The 24,476-nt window shown below is 35.2% G+C and overlaps 1 long non-coding RNA gene across 1 annotated transcript in view; it reads left to right on the forward strand.

Moving 5' to 3' along the window:
• Positions 1–433: 433 nt before the first annotated feature.
• LOC145671153 (uncharacterized) overlaps positions 434–24,476 on the forward strand; it is a 103,138-nt gene continuing 79,095 nt past the window's right edge. The window contains exons 1-2 of the long non-coding RNA XR_014128458.1: positions 434–570; positions 14,715–14,994. This is a non-coding gene — a long non-coding RNA (uncharacterized LOC145671153). The remainder of the gene's footprint in view (positions 571–14,714; positions 14,995–24,476) is intronic.

Raw genomic sequence — 24,476 nt, forward strand, 5'->3', positions numbered from 1 at the left:
AAGTTTCAAATTATACCTAGGTACTGTTAATAAATATATATAAGGGAATGATCTCTACAGAATCGATTGAAACAGCCAAGTTGAAGAAATAGGTTGAGTATACTAATATTGGTAACATAAGTTATTTTCCAGTTCTTGACTATCTTGCATTCTTTATGCTGATGAATGAAGTATTTAAAATTAATTCAATAATTTCGTATGTAAGACATATACTGGGTTAGATATAATTATGATTATGCAGTGGTTGATTCATTGTTATTTTTCCAATGAAGCCAGATTCGCGCTCCTGATGACATGACATCTCTCTTGTAGAACTCTGAAGCCGCCGCTGACTAAAGATTTCATGCATGAAGTTAGTAAACGTGCTCAGAGAAGAAATCTAGGAGCGTATAAGGAATACCTTAGAAAAAGAAGAAGACACTGAATAATTGATAAAAGTTTTCAGTGTACTTTATGACACTATGGACATGGCAGTATATATATTTTTATTATATAATGATTTTTGCGTTTACTCACCATCAACATAAATGTACACATTGACTTTAAACAAAAGGGAACGTGCATCTTCAGGTAAGTGTATTGGACAACTAAACAGTAGTAGTTAAGATTACCATTGGACTTTTAATTTTCAATGAAAAGTAGGCTAATGCCGAAATATTTTGAATGTAATATGCATTAAAGTGTATTTTTTTGATTATTGAAGTTAAAGGCTCATTTCAACACTGGGAGTAATGGAACGCGGATCTGCAATTTAATGTGGAAACTAAGCCACCGTAATAATGTTCACATTTCTGACTGTTCACCCACTGTGAATAGAACTCGAAACCACTCGGCCAAAGGCGCACGTTCTAACCACTAGACTAGCGAGGAGGGGTAGTAAAGTGTTTGTAACGATGAGACGGCGTAATGATAATGGAAAAATAGAATAAAATAAACGCAATTCACCAAATCTAAAATACTAGGGCAAAAGTGCACTTTGAACAGAACAATCATAGGAACCGATTCACAATAGATAGCAATACGAGGAATTACATTATTATTATTATTATTATTATTATTATTATTATTATTATTATTATTATTTTTTAACAAAATGGGTCCAAACTTCCCTTATCCTAACCTAAGCCGATCCTATCCTACTTATCCCTCATGTTAACCATGCCACATCCTATGAGAAAATTACTTATTCTGCTCGAAGTGCACTCTTACCAACATAGTAAGTATACATACATATGTCAATAATGAATGTTTTGGTCCAGGCGGGGGTGAGTTCAATAAATGAGGTTTTCCTGGGTTTTCCTCATTCATATCAGGCAAATGCCGGGATAGTACCTAATAATGGTCCTAGGTCGCTTCCTTCGTTCCCCAATCCTTTCTTCCTCTCCAATTCCCCGGAGATCGTCGAGGGACGTCATCCCTCATATGTGAAGGGCTGGCATGGCCATGGGTTCCGAAAGCCCAGAAATCTAATCCTAATCCTAATTCTAGTAATAAATATAATTTTCACAGTATACACTAGAGCAGGGCGCAAAATTTCAGTCAGACGCACTCGCCAATCCAAAAATGATGGTCGCAGGTATCTCTCACTTACAAATTATAAAAAGTCCCTCCCCCCTTTCCCCCGCGGGCATTTGGTTTTACAAAGAAATAGATTACGTCAGGGCATAAAATTTCAAAACCAGACAATCAGAATCAAGATAATGAATTTTGAATTGGACAATTCATATTCGTGTTAAAAAATATATTACCTTAAGACTTCACGTTTGATTGAGGGTGAGAAAGGAAGGGCGAATTACAACGTTGTGAAGACTTCACTTTTCATATCCGTTTGAAGACTTCACATTCCATGTTTTCTCTCACTCAGTGATAATTATTTTCGTGCGAAACAGAAACTGCGCACACCTGTGGGTTTAGTCAGAAATCACTCCTACTGAACACTGGTCGCCAGTTCTAAATTTCTAGTCGCCAATGGCGACCTGGCGACCGGAAATTTTGCGCTCTGCACTAGAACATTATATCAAAGACACTAAAGAACTTCGGGGCTGACTACGCAGATAGGGAAAAAAATATTGTCATTCAATATTTTCAAGTTTGAAATTCCCGCCGAACTGTCTGTTATGCGTGGTCACGTGTACTGTCAAATTTGCCAACGATACTTTTCCATAGATGCTGTTTAAGTCTTTTTTTATTTAAAATAATAGAACATAAATCGAAAAAACAAAGGGGATTTTAACACATCGACATCAATTTTACAACAAACATCGATCATTGATTGTGATGACTGAACTTCAATGACATGTCGCTATATCTTGCGCTTTTGCCACGTTTGGCAGCGACCAACTAATTACTTTGAGCTCATGAATTTCGTCTTGGGCTCGTGAAACCTCTGAGTGGCCCTGCTCTCAAGCAAGTGTGATAGGAAGTCCGAATGACTTTATATCAGAGCAATATGAGCTTATGTATTCAAGGCCACAATTAGCAATACGAGGTGTTCCTAATCCTAATATTAATTTTTAATTTACTCCTTCGTTTGAGCTTCTTAATTCCCAGTTTCCCATAGGCTATACCTTTTCGAACCCCAGGGGAAAGTAACTTACCAATCTACCCGTATTCTGCTGGGGTAATGGTTTCCACCTAACTACGTTAGGGCAAGTGAGCTAATAACCTGTTGTTGTGTAAAACAGACAAAGCAAGAGCCAAAAATCATATGTAGGGTGTGACAAATATTGTCGGTAGTTTTGTTCGAAAGGATGATTTAACAATTACATATAATTCGTAATAGCTTGAAAACAATGATAAATGTAAACCACTTATTCGCATCTATTTTAAAATGACTACAGGCGACATTAGCTTATGATCAACTACGAGAGCAAGGATGGTGTTGCGTGGAAATAGGAAGGGTGAAGATTGCTCCTTTGTTTTATACGAATTACATTTACCAATTCAATGCACATTAAAAATTTTCTTATTTTAACTTTATTTGTGATTGCAAATTGATTTTGTGTAATGATTTCACTATGGCTAATTATAAAAGGATGTCATCCATCGAGATCACAGTTAGTGGTAAATGATTGGAGAAAATTGCAATCGGCATTGTGTCTACTGGTGATGTTCATCTGCTATTTAGCCAGTATTTCTGCCAAAACCTTCATCCCTATCAGAACATAATCGATAATCCCCGAATTCAAAGAACACAATTTCTGGCTCACGGTGACTCAATAGTAGACCACTTATCGCTGGTGCATGAGGTCCATGGTTCGATGCCAGGCCATGAGTTTGTAATTAACAATGAATTCATAGGTTTCTTCGGATTCTCCCGCTTCCTCCAACATGCTCATTGCACCAATCTAGGGGGCACGGTGGCTCAGTAGTAGAGCGTCACTTCTGGTGCGTGGGGTCCCTGGTTCGATCCCAGCTCGCGCCAAGTGGCCTTTATGGTGGACAAATACCGTGTTTGTGGGTTTTCTTGGGGTTCTCCTGTTTCCTCCCACTTTCTTCATTTCACCATTGCCTTCACTTCTCGTCATCACCGTCTCCTTTAGTCTAGCCGGCATAACCGTGGGACGTAAAACTGAATAGGGATGCGCACGAGACGAGTCGAGACAGGATTTTTCTGACAAAATTCGAGTCGAGACACGACTCCTCCAATAGAGAAATATACATTTTTCGAGTCGAGACATCACTTTTACAGCACATTTTCGAGACGAGACAGCCTCAAATCTTGTCTCGTGCGCATCCCTAAAACTGAAAAATTTTTAATAATTAGCTGTCATGATTCATCCCTCCGCTTTAGCCTAAAGGGCATATGCGTTGGACATAAAACAAAATATTTAATTTCAGTTTATTCCGCATTCACCTTATCGTATATACAAGAGGTGTACCATTCTCGGCGCTCGAGAACTCTCTAAGATGCACCCTAAACATACTCCACCTGTATTACCTGAATAAATTGATTTGTTTATTGAGTTTAACGTCCCGTTCAGCAGCGGCTATATGAGACGTGGACCTACTGATTAACGTGGAATCCGAACCACATGAGCTCCCACCGGGAATCGAACCCGGGTCTCCCACGCCAGATCTGAATAAAGAACAGTAGCAGATATAGAAGGTGAAAACTCGGGGGTAGTCGAAACTCAGACTATGATAGGTATATCATGAGTTTATTATAAACTTTCAGAAAATATAAATAATGGCTTAAATTATTTTTGTCACTCAAAAAACTTGGGGGCCTAGTCTCCCCGGCCCTGGGTTGGATCCGCCACTGGTAAAAAATCACCTTTCGAAGCTTATTCTTCTATTTTCTTTACACTCTGTATACTAGATTACGTACATGTGCTTTATTTCGGTATTTCGGGAGAGATATATTTTGCTTCTCATAGGTTGAAATAGATTGAAAAGTTACCTTTTCAAGAAAGTTTTGAAAAGCGCACAGTAGTCATAGATTTGATGGAAATAACTACATTTTACCAAAACATTTCCCACATAAAACAACACATAGCAGATAACACACCTATTACCGCAATTTTTAATGGATTATGAACAATTACTCAAGTACTTAGATTAGTAATCAGTCTAACAACTTGTAAGTCTGAGTCATATAGATAGCTATGATTGCTCTTTCCCGTTTGTAATTTTCCCTTTTTATCATTACTTATCATCATATCCTTCTAAGTTCCTTTTCTCTTAACACGGATATTTCTTTCTTTTTTTTTTTTTTTGTACCGAGTGACGAAGTGTATCGATGACATCAGAAACGGTGAGTAGCCGTTGTCACTAATGGGATGATTATGTTTCCAAGAACTAAAAACGCCGTGTTGAGTTTCTGTTTGGAATCGATGACTGAGTGCACTAGCCTAGCCTAAATGTCACATTCCTCTTCAAATATTTGCTTATCTATAAGAAAGAAAGGAGACACGGTTATTATTATTATTATTTCTTTTATTTTTATGGAACTTGTTTCTACACAATCGTAATAAGAAGCGCTATGTTGCATTTGATCGCAATCTTTCCCGAAGGGAAATGTAATGTGTATGATCTTGCATCGTTTGGCCTAATCCTCGTTTCGCCTAACCAATTATCGGACACTTTTATAACAGATAAAAGATAAGCTTTATGTCCGCCATTTTAGGCGAAATAAGGATACTCGTTTGGCCTAATCCTCGTTTTGCCTAAAATGGTGGACTATAAAAAAATCGTGGAGATAAAACTGGAGGGAAATTTTTCGAAAATAAAATATTCCCTACTATGTAAAGAACTGAGAAATACAAATTAGTTTTCCCATAACTAATTTGTAATAGGACTATTTGCTTTCGGAAAAATGTTTCGACAATTGTACAGTTATTTTTCCGATCCATTTTGAGAATATTAATGTCCCCACAGGGTGTATAGTGACTATATTTGAGATGAGAGAAACACAAAAAGTTACACCTGTTATTAATTTTGTTTAAAGGTGAGTGGGGTTCAAAAGTAACTTTTAGTTTGCAGTTTGTTTCCAAATATCTAATGTTGTCAAATAGTACTTCTAATCGGTATGTTAAAGGAAATATAGTTTGTGTGTTTCTTGTTATGTAGGTGCAAAAGTTATTTTATTGTAGGTTTTCCTGATCTTTCAGACGATTTCATTCCAGTTCCAACACTTTTTTGAAACTGTCAATGCATTATAAGAAACCATATTGTGATTCTATTGTAATTACAATTCGTATGAAATTTGTATCTATTTCGAGCTAGATCTGACAAAAGATCCCTAAATTTGCTCATAACTTAACAATGGACAACTGTGATCGAGATGAGTGATTTGTGACAAATCCCTCCGCTAACAAATTGCTCTTTGGATAATTCCATGATTCAAACATCTCAATGTGTTACTGACAAAGAAAGAAGAAAAATATATTTCATTTCTTATTATTACTTTTGAAATTACAACTTTTGAGTTGAATTTCCACTCGTTTCACATACTACCGGGAATGTCCATAGCATAAGTCTCTGAGATGCACAATGAGATTGAAATCCGGACTTCTCGGTGGTTGTTTCAGCAGAAAGAAGTTGAATGCTCCTCCAAGCAGATGGTGGCCAACCGGGATCTGTTACGAGAGTGGTTGTCCTGCTGGTACACTCTATTTCCACTCGTATGACAGAAATAAAGATATAGTTGACTCTGGTGATCTTCGTACTTTGATACAATACGGGTGAATAGTAGGTACCAAAGGTCCAAAACATTGCTTACAGAAAAGCACTCTCTAAATCAACATGGTCTCCGTTATCTTGTACAATTCCAACCTGACATGATTTCGTTGGACTGGCACCAAATTATAGATCACTATCTGCGTGATCAGATTGAAATCGAGACTCATCGCCCCAGGGTTTGCTGGTTTAAACCAGCACTTAAAAAAACTGGTTTAAACCAAAAAACGAAAAATGTTCGTAAAAGTGTAAATGTTCGTAAAATCTTGATAAACACACATTTATGGATTATCACGTTTCACTCCCGTATATTATTCGTATTATACTCAGACCTAAATTTCCCATTCATTACTCAAAAAGATTATACTACAAAATCAACTTTTGTACTTTTTTATAAGTTTATGAATGCTTCTTTTGTGATTGTTTTTATAGTTTGTTATTATTGTTATGCAATTTCAATCAAAGAAAAATTCTAAATATTGTTTCGTTTTAATAATGTTTACTATTATAAAATACATCGAAATGCTGAAGTTTTTTGGGAGGAGGAGGGTTCATACAAATCCCACGAGAGCCATTTATTGAAATCAGAAGTATATTTTGTATTTATTTATGTATAAATGGGTCAGAGCCAAAGTGGACTCAAATAATTCGTATCTTTATTCACTTTTCTTACTGATATGCAAATTAAGTCTATTTCTCCTTCTTCTCGTTGTATTTCTTTAATTTGGACTAATAGAAGTCGTAATGAACTAACTTGGACTAGATTAGTCCTTCTGTACTCTGCAACATTTTGAAATTGTCCATTTGTAATTCTGTACAATGATTTCAATTGTGCAACTGGTTATCTTTTTGTCCTTCTCAAATGACTCTTGACAGTTACATTAACAAGTACCTAAAGATCAGCAAAACGTATTTTTACCAGGAGTCCTTCATGAGTGAGTCGGCAGACATATCGCGTTTGTGGTCAATTAGTCCCGGTTTCGAGTTCAAATGGGGGACAATTTCTCTCGGATGTAAGCCGAGAAGCGGTTTGATTCCGCTTTAAGCTTATGTGACCTCTTCCAGCATAACCCGGTTGTTGCATAATAACACCAAGATGAAACAAACTTATTTCTCTCCATATGTGATATAAATACACACATCAAATTATTTAAACAAAAAACCTGGTTTAAACCCAAAAAATACCGGGTTTAAACAAAAAAAGCGGGTTTATTGTTTTTTTTTAAAAAAAACATGGTTTTTGCCAACCCTGCATCGCACCATGCTACTCGTTTTTATGGTCCAGTCACGGTATTCTGTCGCCAGTGTAAAACATTAACCGTAGTGACATATAATGGCAAGTAGTAACCTCGTGGGTTATCGGCTTCTGAAGTCCATACGATGAAGCGAACGTTGTCTACTAACTATCCGGCTGAACCCCTTATTCAGTTGGGTGTCCATCTTGGCTAAGGTTTACTGGTGTTCGGTGCAGTAAGCAAAGTTATGGAAACATTTATACCTTGTTCTCTTACATGTGAGGGTTTTTTTTTTTTTTTTTTTTTTTTTTTTTTTTTACACTGTTAAATTACTGTAGATTTTCAAATTATGCAGGTTCAATATTGAAACCGGAAATATATCTATAACTTACGGCAGGAATAGAGTGATAATGTGAGACATGCAACCTGTTTATCGGAAGCTGAATTCTCATCAAAAACGATTTCTCATTATCTGTTACTATTTTTAATATTTAGGAATCAATATTGAAACCGAAAATTGTACTAGTTCTTACTTTAATAGAAGACTCAAGCTAAGATGAAATATATTCTTAAGATTTGGGATCCATACCGTAAACCGTCTGGATCGTTAGAGAATATGTCGGTATATATACGATATATGAGTAGGCCAATGGCAAAACCCGTTAAATTCACTTTTTAAAAAACAAAAATGAGATAGTGGTTGGAAAGCTGGAAACCTTAGTTGGAAAGCTATTATTTCCAAATAGTATTCAGTAGAAAAAGCCATTTTAACTAGTTGAAAATTGAGATTGAAATATGTGTCAATTACCAAAACTTGTTAAATCCATCATGGCAACAGATGCAAAAGCAGTTAAATCATCTTCAATTATCGTTTTCATAAACTGTTAATCCCAAACCTGCAAATAACCTCATGAGAAAAGCAGAATCAAACACGGTTGATTCCATATTTCAAACAATTTGAGGTTTCGTACTGTATAGGATTAGTTTAGTAATCTGAATATTTATTGCAACTCTTCGTAAAGCATTCGAAATTTTATTTGGCAGAATTTGAAGTGTGTGCTTTCATTATTATTTTTTATTATTTTCGGACTGAAAATTGAAAAAATGAAAATGCACTGTTTAGTTTTACGTCCCACGGTTATGCCGGTTAGGCTAAAGGAGACGGTGATGATGAGAAATGAATGAAATGGTGGAATGAAGAAAGTGGGCTGAAACGGGAGAACCCCGAGAAAACCCACGAGCACGGTGTTTGTCTACCACAAAGTCCACACGGCGCGAGCTGGGATCGAACCAGGGACCCCAAGCACCGGAGGTGAATGCTCTACTACTGAGCCACCGCGCACCCTGGACTGAAAATGGAGACACTATACGTCTTAACCTAACTGTTCGTGCAACTTTTCTGTGCTTATTTGCTTTTCTTTAATAATTACTAGACAAATGCACGCAAAATCGAAAGAAAACGATACTCTAGGCAGCGATGATCATAATTTTGTTATCAGACAACACCAAAATTGTCTAGAAAACGTACAAGACACATGAGAAACTGGAAACAAAATGTAGCCAAAAAGACAAGGTGAGTGGACTATCCTATGGTTAAAAATCGTTTGTTTTGTATTTCAGGGTAACTCTTTACTTTGAACAGAACATTGTTGGATTAGGTTCTTCTCTAAACAGTCTCTTCAGCTTCAGCAGAACCTCTTTCTTAAAATGTCTCGTGTCAATTAGCATTCAAAATTATAACATGCTTCTGGTACGACATGTTAAAAAAAATTGCCACTTATTTACCATTTATGATTCTCTTTCAGCCACTGTTTTGCTCAAACTCAACATTTTCACATTTTGTTTTGCTATATTTCAAATTCATATATTGGGATAATTGGCAAATTAATATTCACCCTATGTTAGTCCATAAAAGGTTACAAACTCTTCCAAAATATAGTCATTCAGTTTAGAAATGTATACGGATAGATATAATGAACTCCGCTTGCAGTTACGAAGGGTTTGACGATTGAAAGCAGCTCAAAGCTCACGTTTTACAAGGAGTTTTTAAGGAATAGAAAACCGAGAAAATGATGATGCACCAGAGGACGACGACGATATGGATTTCCATTTAGTAGATGATGATGGAGGGGAGGTTACGTAACTCAATTTTTTGCACATTTCGATCCATTGTTTTCAATTTAGAGCAAAATTAATGTAGCATTTATGTATCCATATTCATTTGTGCCAATTTTGTGCAATGTATAGTTGATAATACATTTTCCCCCCAATATTTTAGTATGCATAATACTGATTTCTGACTCTGACTTCCTTTCTTTTTGACAGGTTTTGTATCTTAAGCCTCAACAAAAATGGCCGCTCGTCCAGACGCAAAAGCTATTATTTCCATTTACATACGCAAAACCTGTTAAATCCAAACTAATTTCTTCAATAACGCAATTCACATACTAGTGTGATTATACAGCTTTCGACAGACCAACAGTCACATTATTCTTAATTTTTTAATGTTCTCTAGTTTCTAATGTTATTTTACAATTATGACGTGTTTAAACAGTTTTTCTCGATTTGTCACAAATTTTAAAATGTGAATTTAACGGCTATTCGCCTACTCATATATATTCGTATATATCCATGGTCCTAGTAAATACATAAAGGAGTTGGTAATCCTAACTCCTCGAAAATAGTTAATATAATATTAATCTATATATTTTGCATTTCTTAATTCTTTATATACTAAGGAATTTTCTCTTATATAATTTCCCTCTAGTTGAATTTCCACGATTTTTTCTCATTGTCCGCCATTTTAGGCGTAACGAGGATTAGGCCAAACGAGGATCCTTTTTTCGCCTAAAATGGTGGACACAAATCTTATCATTTATCTGTCATAAAAGTGTCAGATAATTGGTTAGGCGAAACGAGGATTAGGCCAAACGTGGCAACACGAATGTGTATATATAGACCTATATACAGTAAACTGCAATTCCAATATGAGAAAGATTTTCATGGTGATATTTCTAACTTCGAAGTGTAAAAAGCCAGAAACGAATGTACAGATTAATGAAGGAAAAATGAACTGTGAAATTATTGAAAGACATTCCTGTCTTAGCCTTCCCTACTGGTCTAGTGGGTAGCGAGTGCACCGTTCGTGTACAGGATTCTGGATTCATTCTCGGTGAGAGACCCTTAAAATTTGAACGCATTACAGTGGTTCGGATACCACCTTAAACTGTAGGTCCATGTGTCATACAGCTATGGTGCTGAAAGAAACCTTAAAATTCCCAACCTACCCAATATCCCATCTTAAATTAAGTTCGGGGTCACATACATGGTACAGCAGAGTACAAAAGTATTTCCCCTATTATTTTTGGATCAAAATATCCAATATATTTCAATTAAGAATTTTCTTACAGGCCTTATATATGGAGGGTGTACGACATATAGTGTAGCGAAACCGAAACTATTACCTAACTCAATATGATATCCTTATTCCGTAAAAAAAAAAAAAAAAAAAAAAAAAAAAAAACCTCAATTTAAAGGCCGTTCAAAAACCTTGTGACCCCTGATCCAAAAACTAATTATTGGCCAAGATCGCAATCTTTTGATGCATTTTTTTGGATCATTCGTAAAATGCTTGTTTAATTTGTTAAACTTAATACATAAATTTTTCTAATTTGAACATGAAATGAAATGAAATCTTTAAGTTTTACGTCCCACGATTTGCCGACTAGGCTAAAGGAGACGGTGATGATGAGAAATGAATAAAATGGTGGAATGAAAAAAGTGGGAGGAAACAGGAGAACCCCGAAAAAACCCAAGCACACGGTGTTTTTCCATCATAAGCTCATTTGGCGTGAGCTGGGATTGCAACCAAGGACCTCATGCACCAGAAGTGAACGCTCTAGTACTGAGCCACCGCGGCCCCATTTTCTAGTTTGAGTTATTATTATTATTATTATTATTATTATTATTATTATTATTATTATTATTATTATTATTATTATTATTATTATTATTATTATTATTAGTTTAGAACATGATTTTGTGTGCGTTACCGAAACTCGTATTGAAATTACTCAATTTATTCCTAAGTTATTCTAACGGAAGTGATAGAAATCTACAAATTGTCGGTTTGAACAGTGATCGCCATTGTCGAAAAATAATCTATAATACGCAATGAGAATCAGTTTGGGAAATATGGACTTAGTACCGTAAGAATAGGTTATACCTCTGACTTCATTCCTTTGTTGTGACCGGAAATGGTAGAAATGTAGTAGCACTTGTGGTTTCAACATTGATTTCCAATAGAGGTAAAACGGAATAAGAAATAGCGAAAAATTGCAATTTTTGATGTGCATTCAACGTCCCAAGAATAAGTTTATATCAACCTTTCCTCTGTCGATTCAAATCGGAAGTACAGTTTCACAACCGGATCTACAACTTCCAGTTTCAACACTGATCGCCGTGATAGCGAGAAACAGGTTTTATTTATTTATTTATTTATTTTTATGGATTCAACGTCCGAAGAAAAGGTACCTTCTCTTACCTTACCTTTCTATTACAACTGCGTAGATCTACTACTTGCAGTTTTAGTATTCAATTTCCTTAGTTTTTGGAAGTCTACACTGTGAAACGAAACTCACTTGTCGAGAACAATAGTCTTCATTTACTATCACAAGCGAAAATTAATGAGTACAAGATACAGTGATCATGGTAGATATTTCTATGCATCTTCCTGAAAAACTGCAAGTTTAACCAGATTATGACATTCTAAAAGACTGGGCTGCAAACATACTACCCTGTAACCTTGACTTTTGCCTCACCCTGTATAAGAGATACAATTCATAAAGTCTCCTCTAAAACTTCTGTCCCGTAATCAGGGTTTATCCCTTTAAGGATGTTAATTAGTCCTCAAGCCCGTTTCACCTTTTCATAACATTTCAACATTAGAATGGCAATTCTACAATTTATTTGCATATTTACTTAGCACTTACTAAATAATATTTATTGAAAACTACACTTATCTATGTGCTGCAGTTTTCCAGGAAACCAAATCAAACACAACATCACATGCTTTACATCATATGATAAATACTCCCACACACTGATTACAGAAAATTACTCAGATGTTATTATTAGACAGTTGTTTAACGTATGCTTGAATGTGTATGGCGAATATATTGTAGAATAAATGAAGGTATGAAGTTTCTGAATCATAGATAGCTTGCACGCATTATTCATAGGACTGTGTTATAACTGATTTGGGTGTCGAAAATCGATTACAGGTAAAATATCCAAATATCGATATATTGATCAGAAATTTTTTCGGTAGTATCGAAACGTTAAAATATTAAAAAGTATCGATATATCGATCAGAACATTGTTCGATATCGATATTTCAATATTTGTAAATATCGATCAATATATATAAATATTGTACAGTCCTAATATTTATATATGTATCAGAAAAAAAACTCATCGATATCGATATTTCAATATTTGAAATTATCGATATACTGTATTGAAATATTGCACAGGCCTAATGTTGATATATCAATCAGAAAATTTTTCGTAATCGATATTTCAATATTTGAAAATATCGATCGATATATCGAAATATTGCGATATATCGAATACAGGCCTTATCACATATCGCTTGTGTTTTACATCAAAACTTGTTTTTATAACCTTGATACTATTTCATAATTTGAAGAATGAATGAATTGTATAATCAGAATGTGCGTTGGTTGACTAGAGTCCTCGCCACTGTAATGTACATTCCTCTTACAAAGTGTATTGATTAATTCCATACCTTTTTAGTTCATCTTTCAGATCACACATTATTCTCAAATAGTGCCCTTACCAGTTACCTTTTGCATTCTAAAATTATTTTCAATAATGTTTTCCTCTTCTTCACTTTTCTAATACTTCTTCATTGCTGTTCCATTTCAACCTGCTAATTTTCTCTCTTCTTCTCTATACCAACAATTCGAACATATCTAGTAAATGTTTCATTGCTTTCTAATAGTATTTGTACGAATACTAGAAAAAGAGAGCATGTAGCGTATCTTTCATTGAATTATGCTGAAATCCAATCATGTCTGACTATTTTTTTAATGCTCATATTTTAATAAACGTCTCAGGTTTAATGTTATATTGTCTATCATTAACGTGTTAAATGTGCGAGATAATAAAAGTCTCGTATGAATATTTTATGAATATCGCGATACGCAATACAATATCGCAATATCACAATATTGGAATATTGCTTCTATGCAGTAAACATGTATTTACTTCTGCATATAATTAATGTTTGCTGTATGAAGACCGGAGATAGGCAATGGCTACTCGATAATTTTACTTTCGCCAGAGTTATAAATCATACTGTGAGCCAGTCAGGGTTTCCAGGCCTCACTGCCAGACCCTTATTTTCATTCATGCGATCATGAGAAATAACCTTACTGTGTTACATAGATTTTCCTGTGATTAGCTATTTTTTTTTTTCGGAATTTCCTTGTATTTTTGTGAATTTTCTTTTGTTATATACGCACATACTTTATAATAGCAGAGTTCCAATACTCTGCACAAAGCATATTCCAAGCAGCTGCTAAAATACCCTTGTCTGGCAACACGTCTTTCCTTTTCTTCCTACCTTTAGATATTTTACTGATTCCGAAACAACAGGCGGTCTAATGTTCCGAAACACACCAAATACCTCGAGGCGACATATTCTGCGCGTTTTTATTGCTTTCGCATTTGCAGCGCATTCTGTGATTAGCCATTCACATTTAAATACATGGTCAGCGTATTCCAAGCGTACGCATGAGCCATAAAAACGCGTTGCGAACGCTTTAATAGCCGTGCACTAAGGGCATCCGAATCTGGGACTTGCTTCTTAGACTCGATCTGACTCGGCCAGATTCGATGATCCGGAAGCAACAGGTAAATATTATACAAATTGTAATACCTTATGGATTATTAAACAATCCTGATAGTTGTCAATTATATTTTTTTAAATCGAATATGGATTTCCTTATGTTAAAATCAATATAAAATTCGAGCAGTTTTCAGTTAATACTATTACGTACCGGATGTATCAAAAGTCCAGGCCCATATACTAGTAATAATCATATGCTTCAAAATCGCTTTCGAAGGAGACAAGAGTACGATGTTCCATCTAATAAAAGTGGTCTCTCTTTTTTTGTTTGTTTGTTTCTTTTTTTTAAAAATGAGAATTGTTACTTTAAACCAATCAATTTGTAAATACTTGTACCATATCTTAAACTTCTATTTTTGTTCCAGATGTAAGGACATCTTCGTAGGCAAAATGTGCAAAGTACAGCCCCAGCAATTCTTAAGTTGCCTTGAAAATAAAGTGAACATCTGGGTGTCGGCGGTAAATCATGTGGATTTACAGTTTACATGATAATGTAAGTTGATCACGGCTACAATGGCATTAGAAAATTTAAGGAACAGTTTTGTGCGAGAATATATTTTAAAATTATGTGTTATTTGGATCGTGAAACTCGGAAATGAATCAAGCAACATTCTTAGCAAGGAAGAAAATTTTAAAATCTGAAAGGTAAGGAAAAATGTGTAATGATTTTCAATTAGTACTTATTGCAATTTCTTGTATATACATAAATTAGTATGTGTGTGTGTGTGTGTGTTTATTTGTGTGCATATGTGTATTTTTTTCGGATTTGATTACCGATCAAGATCAAAGTGGATACCGCTTCTTTTTCCCGTTTCATTGTTTGTTTGTTTGTTTGTTAGCACACTTTACTGACACAATGAATCAACAAGAAGTTTCAACTTGAAAATGCAGCTCTTTGTTCGACTGAAATGAAGAGCAAATAGCCAGCGGCCGGTCAGCCGGCTTTTGCTCATCCTTTTGTTTCTTCTTCTTCTTCTTCATCTTCATCTTCTTCGCATTGGCTTTCAGCTACTGGGTGGCCTTCGAGAACATCGGCAGTTTAATCTCTGTTTCGTCTCGGTAACCATCCGATTCTTTCGATATACAATAGATGTGATGATGCCTCCCCCTACCAAAAGCATCATCTTCTGGTCTTAACGTAAAACTTCACCTGCAGACAATGAGACGTGGAAACGATGGAGATGTGATGAGAAAACTGCTGAGTTTTTTCGACTAATTATTTTTGTGTAGTTATATTATTTTTTTGTTTTTGGTAGAAAAGCAGTTTCTTCTTGTCTTCCTTCAGAGATATTAATTAGCACATCGTATCTATAGTCTTATGTAGTCAGTAACATAGGTATATTAAGAGATTGGTTTCCTGTCGCATTTACTTGATTTATCTTAAAATTGTTCCTTAATAGAGTAAAAAGATGTTTAATCAAATGCTTGTAAACTAACCTGGTTTGCTTCTTTTCTTACAAGAAAGGGATGTGTTTTTCTTTAAAACAGAGGTTCCCAACCCGAAGAGCGTGAAGAGTGAGTAAAGGGGTTACAAGCTACTGAAAGAATTAAATTACATTCGTAATTACACATACTTCGAATGTTTTTTTTTTTTTAAGACGTTAAATTAAATACTGTACATTGTGCAAACATAAAATAATTATTGAATAAGAACTATTAGTTCCATTAAGAATAAAGGTGGTAAAAAGATAACACTACACTACAGAAGTTTCCTGAAAATATGCTATAAAAGATTTAGCGTTCATTTCAGCAGCAAGGCTATATAAGACATAGACTTATAGCTTAATATCTTCACGAGCTCCCACCTGGAATCGAACCCGGATCTCCTACGTCAAACACACACACACACACACACACACACATATATATATATATATATATATATATATATATATATATATATATATATATATATATATATATATATATATATATATATATATATATATATATATATATTTACAATTTAGCCACAATGAGCTCTATTATTATTATTATTATTATTATTATTATTATTATTATTATTATTATTATTATTATTTATTATTATTATTATAAGATTTGAGAATTCAATACTCCATCTGAAAACAAAAGGCTCAGATCAACGAGCGCCAAAGAGAGGCTTTGAAGTAAGCAGCGTTCTCGAAGAGGGTATTAGGGGAACAAGATTGGGAACAATTGTTTAAAGGAATGCATTTATTCAAAGTACTGTATATGAGTAACAACCTAACATACGAAATTACCTGCAAAAATTCGTTTGAGTTGAGTCTAACGCCCCTTCCAGCAGCGAGGCTATATGAGACGTGGACTTACAACTTAATGTGGGATCCAAACCACATGAGCTCTTGCCGTGAATTGAACCTAGGTCTCCAACGCAAAAGGCGCGTACTCTAACCTCTTAGCCACGAAGAAGACCTCTGGAGGGATTCGTAACTGCAATGTTGAATGATGAATCTTATTTCTGTGGAGAGATGGATTAATTAATGTACTTGGTTCATAGTGAAGCAAACACTTTTTCATTGGTTGTCTGGTTAATTTTGAGTTTTGCGTCGTTTAGTATCGAGGATATAGTTACAGCTCAACGTAAAGTCCGAACCACATTAGCTCCCACCAGGAATCGCAATCGAGTATCCCACGCTGAAAGCATGTACTTTAACCATATATCCATAGGGAGCTGAGATAATTTATCATATGCAATTATGATTAATTCAAGGAGTGATCCCTGATCCGGGAGAATGGAATCTTCACCAGAGCTACAAAATTTCCCTCGGGGTATATCCTCAACGTGAGTTAACAGTACTCTATCAATACTACTTTCAGTCCCTGTGTGTTGTATGTTTCTCCCTCTCTCCAGTAAAAATCTGAAAAATTCCTGACATGAGGCATCCTCCTTACTATTTTGTCTATTTTGGTAACAGGGATCAGTGGGGTGGTCCTATAATCCAGCTGTCTTGGAAATGAGACTATGTAGTAGATATAAGTTATACTGTGAGCGTTGAAATTGCATGATAGTCTGTGCACTCGATCACTGCGAAGGATTCAGGCCCTGGTTGAAGTTCGGAGTCCACGTTAATCGTAGGTCGTGTCTTTCATAACCTCAGTGTTGCATACGAAATAAGACATAAGAACTCAATTGAATCTCCACCCACGTCTGTAGCCAGCCCAAAAGTGTAGGGGGAGGTAGAAGTTAAGGGAGGTATAATCCAACCATGTTATAGTTCATTTGCCAGCCTACCGCGAAAATTTTAGGCGACCAGTAAAACTTTAGGGGGACCGTCCCCGTGTCCCCCTCCCCCCGCTGATACAGACCTGTCTCCATCATTTGTAGACGGATTTCCTCGTAGCTTCGGAGCTAGAACACTGGTATGAGGACGCTAAATACATTCATACATCACATAGAAATACGACTTCCGGTTCAGATGGCATCTTAATAACAGCTCTCAGTCTTTGATAACCTATCCCTAACAATAGAAGGCCACTAGCAGAAAATTCAGAATCTTTTATAGTTTATGCTAGTCTGCGCTAATCTACGTTACTCTTTCACAGTGGCCATCAAAATGCAGCTCCATAGTTCACACCCACATTTTGAATGCATCTAATAATTTCTTATACGAAGCAGGTTGCGAAATTGTCACAATCGATGTGTTAACGGGGTGTGACGAAGTTAAGAGTAGGAAAAGAAAAATCTTCGCACTGAAATGTTTAGAAAAAATGAAATGAAATCTTACAGTTTAACGTCCCACAATTATACCCTCTAGACTAAAGGAGACGGATAATTAAAGAAGTGAATAACGATGAAAGAATTGGTAGAATGAGACTGTGGAAGGAAGTGAAGTATCCTGAGAAAACTCACGGACACGATGTTGTCCACCACAACTGAAGTGCTTCGACAGAGAGAGTTTACATTATTGAACATCTTTCTTATTAAACATACGTTAAAGAGGATGTCGCACATTGCAGAAAAATGTGAAGAAGTAAGCTACATGAATTACGTTGTTAACTTCTGATAATAGTTTAACTTTATTCACCCAAGTAATTTATTAGTGGAGAAATATTAAGCAGAGAGGTATTCCCCTCTCTCCCCAAGATTTCGCACCGTAATTCAAAGTATTCTTCGAGACCAGATTACTTTTCCACGGCAGTAACGGAATACAACTGCTAGCTAAAGTGTAAGACTTGACATACGAAAACCAGCATATTAGGTCTACTGTATGTGAAATTGCTTAACAGGTGGAGATAAGTGCAGGATCGGTCCACCATATCGTTCATGACGTACTGAGGTTTAGCAAAATGTGGACGCCGGTTTTTTTCGTATCAAGGCTTCCACTTTAGTAATATTATTGCCCGTGAGTCTAGTTTCTCGAGTAATTAGTTAAAGATGCCACATACAAGTATTTCAAATTTTTCAATATTTAAGTTAATTATTATCGTAAAGAATATTTATATTTTTCAATTGTGTAAACTTGAATGATCACTGAGTGACTAAGTATTTTGATCAGTGGGGTACACAGAATGCCATAAGGAAGGGATTCAAGTTTTAAATTCATATAGGTCTATTTTCAAGATTTTTTGTATATATATTTTAATATACTAAATGTATATTTTTCATATCTTACACAGAGAACAATCCGTTTTCTGGACAGCGGTATATTGTACAAATATACGGAATCCTCTTGCTTACTTCAGAAATTAGTACGGAGTATACGTTATCCATATGTTACATATACTGTATAGGCACTGCCCTTAGATGTTACATCATGACGTTACAGGATGTCTGACATCTAACAGTCTTCCGTATATTACATACATATACACATGTTACATTCGTCAGTTATATGTTATATACGTCCATTCGTATGTGAGATCCTGACCGCCTATATTGTTTCATACGGAAAGTACGTACAGATGGAACACTTATACAGAAAGTATTAGAAAACATGCGTTTTCAGTTATACATTTGCTGTACGTTAAGTCCAAAAACTACAGGAATTACAAATGCAACATACGATTTTACGTACGCCACATACAATTTTTTTCTCAGTGTAATAAAAGGTGGTTAAAATCCGTACCCCATCTGAGTAAGTCACTAATTGGGACTCGTAGTAAACAACTAAGACTGTTCATAATATCCAGGAAAATATAAACGATTCAAGTCACCCATGGTATGTACTTTAATATATATATATATATCAAATTTAATTGTATGTGTGTGTGTGTTTATCTGACATTACTAATCTGTGCTCTAAATAAGAGCCTCTTATTAATGTTCGTTTCCTTTAACGAAATGTAGTGAGTGTGTTCGATTCATTTTGCTGTTTCCGCTCCTTGTTTATGAGTAATAATGAAAAAATCTAGGTTTAAAAAAACGTCATGCGTCATGATACATAAAATATTTTCACTCTCTATTTGTAAATTCAATAATAATAATAATAATAATAATAATAATAATAATAATAATAATAATAATAATAATAATAATAATAATAATAATAATTATAATAATAATGTGTTAAGACAAGAATTAACCACTCCTTCCTTTTCCGTTTTCCTAATAAAAACCTACTGTAGTTACATGCCTGAGAATATTACGAGAAATCATTGTTTCAATTATAGTATGTTAGATTTTTTTTCAAAAAGGTAAAAAAAAAAAAAAGGAACTAAATTAAACAATTTTCCGTTTAATCATGAGTTTTTGAATGGTAAAATGAAAAAGAAATGTTATATAACCTATAGTTGAAGAGAAAGTGGGCTTATTAGTAAAGAAGCTAAATTGATAGTGTGGCAAATCATCCAGCCATTTCACCTGTTTTTATCTTTTTTTTTAAAAAAGTAAGAGTTGCTGCTACTCGTTGCTGTTGAAGATAGTTTTATCTGGGCTACGAGGTGCTCGGGATTCGCCGCAGATGACTGTTGTTCCATGGCACAGATGTAATTCCCTGCACGCTTTTCCATAAAACATGAGAGAGTGCAAAATGATGGGAAAGTGGCACTCTGACAACAGGGAGTCCACACTCCACAAAAGCTTGTTGCTTTTCAAGAATACTTTATTTCCTTTTTGCTCAATTCTTTTTATTTTTTCTCTCTCCTTCTTTTAGAGAGTGGGGGGTACTCTTCAATAACAAGTCAATTGCGTTGACAATTGTAATACTATATTTCTACATTATTTTTTATTTTTTTTTTTAAAGACATTCAAATAGTTGAAAATGAATTTATAATATACAGTAGATTAACTAGCAGGAATGCTCATTGTTTACACTAGAAGAATAGCTAACTGGTTCATATTAGCTTTGCTATCTTAAATAACTTAAACTAGGAAACAAATCACTGAACAAAGCAACGTTTATTTCAAAATAATAACTGTGTGATAGTTTCGCCAACTAACTGATCATATTGGTTTCATCAGACACTGTCTTTTGCCAATTCTCCTTCTTAGCTACGGAGTCAATTCAATAACTACCGGGTTCATATTAGCTTTGCTATCTTAAATAACTTAAACTAGGAAATAAATCACTGAACAAAGCAACGTTTATTTCAAAATAATAACTGTGTGATAGTTTCGCCAACTAACTGATCATATTGGTTTCATCAGACACTGTCTTTTGCCAATTCTCCTTCTTAGCTACGGAGTCAATTCAATAACTACCGGGTTCATATTAGCTTTGCTATCTTAAATAACTTAAACTAGGAAACAAATCACTGAACAAAGCAACGTTTATTTCAAAATAATAACTGTGTGATAGTTTCGCCAACTAACTGATCATATTGGTTTCATCAGACACTGTCTTTTGCCAATTCTCCTTCTTAGCTACGGAGTCAATTCAATAACTACCGGGTTCATATTAGCTTTGCTATCTTAAATAACTTAAACTAGGAAACAAATCACTGAACAAAGCAACGTTTATTTCAAAATAATAACTGTGTGATAGTTTCGCCAACTAACTGATCATATTGGTTTCATCAGACACTGTCTTTTGCCAATTCTCCTTCTTAGCTACGGAGTCAATTCAATAACTACCGGGTTCATATTAGCTTTGCTATCTTAAATAACTTAAACTAGGAAACAAATCACTGAACAAAGCAACGTTTATTTCAAAATAATAACTGTGTGATAGTTTCGCCAACTAACTGATCATATTGGTTTCATCAGACACTGTCTTTTGCCAATTCTCCTTCTTAGCTACGGAGTCAATTCAATAACTACCGGGTTCATATTAGCTTTGCTATCTTAAATAACTTAAACTAGGAAACAAATCACTGAACAAAGCAACGTTTATTTCAAAATAATAACTGTGTGATAGTTTCGCCAACTAACTGATCATATTGGTTTCATCAGACACTGTCTTTTGCCAATTCTCCTTCTTAGCTACGGAGTCAATTCAATAACTACCGGGTTCATATTAGCTTTGCTATCTTAAAAAACTTAAACTAGAAAACAAATCACTGAACAAAGCAACGTTTATTTCAAAATAATAACTGTGTGATAGTTTCGCCAACTAACTGATCATATTGGTTTCATCAGACACTGTCTTTTGCCAATTCTCCTTCTTAGCTACGGAGTCAATTCAATAACTACCGGGTTCATATTAGCTTTGCTATCTTAAATAACTTAAACTAGGAAACAAATCACTGAACAAAGCAACGTTTATTTCAAAATAATAACTGTGTGATAGTTTCGCCAACTAACTGATCATATTGGTTTCATCAGACACTGTCTTTTGCCAATTCTCCTTCTTAGCTACGGAGTCAATTCAATAACTACCGGGTTCATATTAGCTTTGCTATCTTAAAAAACTTAAACTAGAAAACAAATCACTGAACAAAGCAACGTTTATTTCAAAATAATAACTGTGTGATAGTTTCGCCAACTAACTGATCATATTGGTTTCATCAGACACTGTCTTTTGCCAATTCTCCTTCTTAGCTACGGAGTCAATTCAATAACTACCGGGTTCATATTAGCTTTGCTATCTTAAATAACTTAAACTAGGAAACAAATCACTGAACAAAGCAACGTTTATTTCAAAATAATAACTGTATGATAGTTTCGCCAACTAACTGATCATATTGGTTTCATCAGACACTGTCTTTTGCCAATTCTCCTTCTTAGCTACGGAGTCAATTCAATAACTACCGGGTTCATATTAGCTTTGCTATCTTAAATAACTTAAACTAGGAAACAAATCACTGAACAAAGCAACGTTTATTTCAAAATAATAACTGTGTGATAGTTTCGCCAACTAACTGATCATATTGGTTTCATCAGACACTGTCTTTTGCCAATTCTCCTTCTTAGCTACGGAGTCAATTCAATAACTACCGGGTTCATATTAGCTTTGCTATCTTAAATAACTTAAACTAGGAAACAAATCACTGAACAAAGCAACGTTTATTTTAAAATAATAACTGTGTGAAAGTTTCGCCAACTAACTGCACATATTGGTTTCATCAGACACCGTCTAGCGAAACTGTCACACAGTTATTGCTTTCAAATAAATGTAGCAGTGTTCAGTGATATGTTTCGTAGTTTAACTTATTTAAGATAGCAAAGCTAATATAAATCCGGTAGTTATTGAATTGACTCCGGTGCTAACAAGGAGAATTGGCAAAAGAGTCTGATGAAAGCAATATGTTCCGTTGGTTGGCGAAACTTTCACACAGTTATTATTTTAAAATAATCGTAGCAGTGTTCAGTGATTTGTTTTCTAGTTTAAGTTATAGAAGGATACGTTCATGGAAAACACTTGAAAGATATATTTGAATTATTTTTATATATTGCGAATATCCCTTTCTCCCCCCCCCCCTAGAAAAGATTTTTTAACGCCTGGAACACACATCCATTTCCTGTATTTTTAATATGAATTTTATAAGTTTAATGTTCCTAACCAGGGGTGGACTGGCCATAATCAAGTACCGGCCCGATGGCCGCTGCGCCCTCCTCACATCCGTGCCTTTGCGCCCTCCTCGGGAGGGACTAAGACCCGTCTTACCCTCGGGAAACCTCCTCTCTGAACTTATTAAAAACACAAAAACAAAGCTACATAATTATTTTATAAATTTGCTAGCATTTGGTCAGCTAGAGCCTCATCCTGGTATTTGCTAAGCCTGCAGCCTCGTCCTTTCTGTTTTCGGCGTGGGAATGCTATTAATGATATTAGATTTACCCCTAAATATATAGATTTGACTCTAATATCAGTTATTTTGGACGAATCACCCTTACCAACCCCACGCTCTGCCCCAAATCTCAGTATTTGGTCGGTCTGCGGCCTCGCTCTTTCTGTCTTTGGCTTTGGGAATGTCATTATAATGATCTTAGGGACCATGAAATTTATAGATTTGACTCTAATGTCGGTCATTTTGGATGATTTTTATATATCAACCCTCCCACCTCCACTGCTCCGCCCCCAGATCCCGTCTTTACTCGCCCTACGGCCTTGCCCTTTCTGTTTTAGGCTTTGGTGGTACCATTAATGACCTCAGCGACTTCGAAATATATTGATTTGACTATAATCTCGGTCATTTTGGGTCATTTTTAAATGTCTCTCCCTCCCACTCCCGCCGTTAGGGGCGCTAGTGGCGTTATATACCAAGGATGTTTTATGTCACACTATAAGCTATATGTTTCCAAAATTTCGTTAAAATTATTTTTCTCGTTCTTACGTTATACCATTAAAACCATTCCTACTGTTATAAACCCCATTTAAATAGCATTGGGTTCAAGTTTCCACCACTCCCCCTCTGCAAAGGGGAGAGTTGGGGGTTGCTAACCCAAACAGTGTTGATTACCTGGTACCAAAGAATATTTATGCCAAGTTTGCTCAAAATCGGTTGAACCGTCTAGGAGGAGATGTGGAACATACTCATACATACATACAAACATACAATGGCATTTATAATATAGTAGATATACAGTATTGTTTTACGTATATATGCACATTGAAAAAGTGTACAGATACAAAATTATATGATGCCCAAATACATAATGTATATAGAATATACACTTGAAATCAAAACAGCAATTGCCAAAGAAGTTAACCAAGCTGGAGTGGACACGACCCTAGATGTCTCCTCATATGACCAGTGCTCCATAGTGCTTTGGTATGTGTACAATGGATTTGTTCAGGAAAGAG

Source organism: Thermobia domestica, chromosome 15, assembly GCF_964235325.1.
Source record: "Thermobia domestica chromosome 15, izTheDome1.hap1.1, whole genome shotgun sequence".
NCBI lineage: Eukaryota > Metazoa > Arthropoda > Insecta > Zygentoma > Lepismatidae > Thermobia > Thermobia domestica.